The following is a 6,192-nucleotide window of genomic DNA, read 5'->3' on the forward strand; positions in this document are numbered from 1 at the left end:
TAATAGCATATTATTTTTTTTAGTTATTTCTTATATTTGTTTAAGTGTGTTTCAAGTTTGTCAGTGTTTGGTATTTCAGGTGATGTCTTCTATACTCTATCTTTCTATCTAAGAACATTGAGGACAATGTCTCATTTTGGTTAATGGTAGAGGGTAGTAATTGATATATAAAAAAATTAACTAATTGTGTTTTCTATTTCATAAATCATTTGCAAAACTGTTGTTATTAGAGTGGCAGAGTAAAGGAGTTCTTTTGTTAAAGGGACTCTTGAGACGCATTTTAGTAAATATTCTTAACAAGGACTATCTAAACATTTCTTGAAATATTTAGGTTTACAAACTCGTGCATTATTATCACTTAATTCTACTTATATACTTATTTAACAAGTATTCTTAAATTTTTATTTTTACACATACACTTTAACATATGATTGTGGGTTACAGATTAGATTATTATATTATTTATGTTCTTTTGTTAAAGGTAACAATTAAGAAAAAGGGATAGTATATAATTTTCAAAAAAAAAATGATGATAATAAAAACGTAAATAAGTTTGGTTTCGTAGCCTCCTTAACCTAAGCAATTAAGCCCAAAGGGGTGTTTTAACACCTAATACCTTAAAGTCAACTGACTTGGGAGCTATTGGCCTAATGCTTGTTACATGGGTTGAGGAAAAAAGCTTAAGGGAATTAAATATTACACTATCTACATATCAGTATCTGCAACCTGAGTTATTAAACTCAAATAGGTGTCTCAACACCTAATGCCCTAAGACTGACTAGTCTGGGAGTTATTACCCGAAAGCTCATTACATGGGTTAAAGATGCATTGTGTTTTAAGTTACATGTATATATTTTTCAAAAAAAGAAAAAAAATCTCGACCCAATGAAATTAACCTTAAACATTAAAACAAAAATTTTATTTTCTTCTAAGTAAAGCCCCATACCTATGTGTTGATTTATTAAGCACAAAAGAAAGGTTTATCAATATCTTGTTTAAAAGGTATTGAGAAGATATGTAAATTTAATGAGAGTTTGTTTATTTGGATAGATTAATGGAAGTTGAATGATGAATACCTTGCTTTGTGGAATTTGCTAATTCTTTTTTTATTTTAATGCTTTGATTACTAGGGACTAGTAATAAGCTGGTTGGGGGGTTCTGATTAGTACTTAAAATTATATTTTTATCAAGGTTTTATATTATCATTTTGCACTTCAAGTATCAATAACTCCTTAACTAAAGCATGTTTTATAATAACATATCTAATAATATAAGATACCTTTAAATTTATGGTAAATGTTCATTTTAAATGCAGGCCTAACACATAAATGAAAGGATTGATTAATGAGTTTAAGAAGTGAAATTGAAAGGACAAAGAGATGGCCAAACTTAGAAAAGAGATACGGGTGCAGTCCAAACCGGAATACTATTTTGTAATTGGGTCATATCTGGATCTGTAGATCTTGGATTTAGGTCTACTTTATATGGGTGGAAAGGTAAGACATAGGCCTACAACTTTTATGTGGAGGTCTGGTTTTAAGAAGGTCATTTTCAAGTCCAAATTGTAGAAACAATGAAGAAGTCTGAATCTATCTTATAACCCGAATACTATTTAGTATTTTGGCCCATATCTAAAGTTCTAGAGTTCAAATGACCTTTATTTTTTTTCCTAGAAAGTTGAGACAATTTTCTACAACTTTCATGTTTTCAAGTGGTTCCAATTCTGACATTATCAATAACGTTTTGGGCAGCCAAGAGAAGATAAGGATTGTCACCACATCAAGAGTTGACCACTAACTCATCAATTAGTCATTAAATCAATAGCTCCTAATTTTGGCCTATAAAAAGAGGCATTTGCCATGCATTTAGGTATCTTGATCTCCAGATCAACATCATACTCTTGCTTGCTCTCATTGTATCTTTGTATTGTTTAAGTTTTGCTTTCATTAATATCAAGTTTATGCTTTTTATTTTCATTCCTTTACTTAGTTAACTTTTATCTTATATATGTTCTTATTTTGTTTATTTATATTCTTTCATTTATTATGTTTAGTTAAGTTTATTATGTCAAGGTGAAAAGGTTATACTAATGGTGTAAGAATAAGTATAGTGTAAACTTAACATGAACTTTAATGATTGATACTAACATATTTTGTGTTTGTTATCTTATTCACTCTTTAATATTTTGTTTGTTAAATAACTAATCTAGATTTATGTTGTATGACACTTGGTACAACAAATACTTGGCACTTTCATAGCACAAACCATATGGGATAACCGACACCTATGCTATTAAAAGAATTTGATTTGTTGTTAACATAATAATTATGAATACCTGACAACATTTATAAGTATTAGCATTAATTGAATAAGATAACTAATGTAATCACATTAACAATTTATAATCTGATTGGAACCTCTTTTGTGTGTGGTTTCTAATTAAATAATAAGAGTTTATACTATACTTGTTTGACATACCATTAGTGGATCCTTTAATCTTGACATTTATTGTTATCATTGTTTAATCCTTACATTAATCTTCCATCTCAGATCTCTCATCTTCTTTTTCTTCTTCTTCGTCCTCTTCCTCTTATCTATTATTATTATTATTATTATTATTATTATTATTTAGTATTATTATTGTTATTATTATAGATTTGTTGTTATTGTGTTATAATTATTATTAATATTGTTACTATTATTATTATTAGTATTAGTATTTAGTATTATTATTGTTATTATTATGGATTTGTTGTTGTTGTGTTATTGTTATTTATAATTTATACAATTAACCTCCTTGTGGTTCGACCTTGGTCTTGTCGGGTTATTTATTACTTTGACACTCCTGCACTTAGGAGAAGACATCAATCTTTTGGTCGTGTTATATTTTTGGTGTCGTTGTACAAATTATAGTATTTATTTTATTTTCTCTTTTCTTGTATATAACTTTATTTCTTTTCTTTTGTTTCTTCTTCTTTTGTTTTCTTCTTTCTCTTATTACATTCCTACACGTGCATGAGAGTGTAGTCACGTACATTAAGTGGTAGACTTTGTAGGGTATCCTCATCATTTTCAAAAAATATGGTTGAAGAAGATAACTAGTCGTTTCATAATGAGAATAACGAGAATAACCATGCTAGAACACTTAGAGACCACATGAATCCCATAAGAACAAATGCACCATCATGCATAATTTTCCCTCCTGATGCATCTCATTTTAATTTTAAGTCAGGCATTATTCAACTTTTACCTCCTTTTCAGGGCTGAGATTTAGAAAATTCATACTTGCATTTAAGAGAATTTGAGGAGGTCTGCAACATGTATAATGACTCAAGCTATAGCATGAATACCATCAGATTAAAGCTTTTTCTTTTTTCATTAAAAGATAAAGCTAAAACCTGGTTACAAAATTTGAGACGAGGATCCATTTGTGTTTGGGATGAAATGCAACAATAATTTTTAAAGAAGTTTTTTCCATCTCATAGAATAAACTCTTTCAAAAGACAAATCATTACTTTCATTCAAAAACCAGAAGAAGCATTTTACCAATGTTGGGAAAGGTATTGAGACTTGCTTAATATTTACCCTCATCATGGTTTTAAAACATGGAGATTGGTTTCATATTTTTATGATGGGTTAACACCGTAAGATAGGCAAATGATTGAATTGATGTGCAATGAAACCTTTACAGATAAAGACCATAATAAAGCAATAGAGTACGTAGACTTGTTAGCTGAAAATGCTTAAAATTAGGACACCGCAAATACTTATGAGGCACCAAGTAAAACTCAACCTCATACATCTAGTGGAGGTAGTATGTATAACCTTAGGGAAGATCATGACCTCTAAGCCAAGTTTGCATCTTCAGCTAAAAAAGTTGAGGCACTAGAATTAAAAAAAAGTGGTCAATTAAAATTTGTTCAAAACATTATATGTCAAATATGTGAAACAAATAAACACCCAACTAATGATTGTCCAACTTTGCCTTCTTTTAAGGAATGTCTCCATGAACAAGCTCATGCTTTAAACAGTTTTTAAAAGCCCAATCATAACTCATACTTGCAAACATACAATCCGGGTTGGAGAAATCACACAAATTTTAGTTCGAAGAGTGATAACAATAATACACAAACTTCACAATCACCATTTCAAGCACACCATAATTTTTAAAATTCTCATGGATATGTATCTTCTTATACTCCACCTCCTAAAAGAAATCTTAAGGAAGCATTGCATATATTCATTAAAAAGCAAGAGACAATCAATACTCAACTTACTCAAAGCATGATAGATTTGTAATTCATAATGTCGTTATTTAGGAATGGTATCTATAAATCGTGAAGATAAAATACAATTCATTAAGGAGGGCCTGAGTAAGGAGTCTTTAGATAATCTTCTATTGACTCTTGAGACACATCCTAGTGGAGATATGCATCGTGTAATTCATGATTTATGGCCACTATTTCATAAAGAACATGCTCGACTTAGTCTTGGAAATCTGACTAAAAAAGACCATGTTTGCTAGTTTTTTAAAAAATTGGATGGGAAGCCTATCCCCGACCCATAGAGGGCATTTAAACCGTTCTTGGATGTAAAACTAAGGGAAGATGTGAGCCACAATCACAACTACCTGTACATACACATGTTTTTTTTCAAAAGTAAATAAATAAATAAAGAGAGAGAGAGGGTGTGAGACTCTAGCTAGCTTACATATAGGTGATATGATTGCCTTTCTAATTTCTTATCTATAAAATCCTCTCTTCCTTTCATTTCTACTCAACCCATACATTCAACAAATACAGAAGTGTGTAGAAATGGCAAGTTCCTCAGGTCATCATATAAGAAATATTTGTGTTTTCGGTGGATCTAGTCCTGGGAAAGAAAAGGAGTTTTTACAATCAGCAACTCATCTTGTCAAGTGCTAGCTGAGAGAAAGATTCATTTAGTGTATGGGGGAGGTAGTCTTGGGTTAATGGGAGGTGTGTCAATAGCTGTATTTTTAGGAGGCAGTCAAGTTTTGGGGGTCGTCCCTGAAGCTTTGGCACAAGGAGTCAAGTTTTGGGGGTCGTCCCCGAAGCTTTAGCACAAGGGGACATCATTGGAAAAACAATTGGAGAGGAACTTCAAGTCTCCATAATGTCGACTCGAATGAATGCAATGTTTAACCATACTGATGTCTTCATTGCTTTATCAGGTGGTCTAGGCACATTGGAAGAGATCTTTTATATTTCCTCTTGGGCCTAATTGCACATTCACCATAAACCCATAGGTTTGTTAAATGTTAATGGTTATTATGATAAGTTGTTGTCTTTTCTTGATCATGCTGTGGAATAGGAATTTCTAACATCTTCTACACGACAAATCATAATCTCTGCTACTACTGCTAAACAATTGATTGACCAACTACAATCTTTCATTCATGTAATTGATCCTTCTATGAGTCGTATAAATTGGTCACCTAAGGAAAGCCGTAAAAAGCTTAGATTGGATTTAAGCCTTCATTTGTGAATCTTTGTGTCTTTTGGTTTTATTATTGTGTTTTGTTGTTTCTTATATTTGTTTCTAATGCATTAATTAATTGTATGAATGGACTGATGAAGCTATCATTTGAAAACATGACATTGAAGATGAATATTTTTAACATTTACAAGCAACCCGGAGATGATAATGATTTACAAGCAGTGAATTTTACTGAAAAATTAGTTCATGATCAATTTCAAACCACTTCAACTGAAATTGAGATTGATAAATCTAATGATTTGCAAATGGTTTATTTTTAGAAAGAATCAAAGGCAAGAAATTTGAGATCACAAATTGAGGAATTGCCACCACGATCAATTAAGTTCATACCTTCAAGTGTTCAGCCACCCAAACCTGATTTGAAGTCGTTCTATTCAATCTCAAGTACTCAGTTTTAGGAGAAAATAAAACTTTTCCGATAATAATCTCTTCTAAACATAATGCAGATCAAGAAGGTAAGTTATTACAAACTCTGAAAATGCACAAAAATACATCAGGATGGACTATAACTGACATAAAAGGATTCAATAAAGTCTATAATATTAATATCATATATATAATATATTATCTTATATAATGTACTTGAAAAGCAATAACTGTTATAATACTTACTAAAAAGGAGAAAGAGAATTATCATAAATAAGAGAGACTTAAAAAAAATAAAAAGTTTTG

This window comes from Populus euphratica, unplaced genomic scaffold (genome assembly GCF_000495115.2).
Source record: "Populus euphratica unplaced genomic scaffold, PopEup_1.0 scaffold953.1, whole genome shotgun sequence".
Classification (NCBI taxonomy): Eukaryota; Viridiplantae; Streptophyta; class Magnoliopsida; order Malpighiales; family Salicaceae; genus Populus; species Populus euphratica.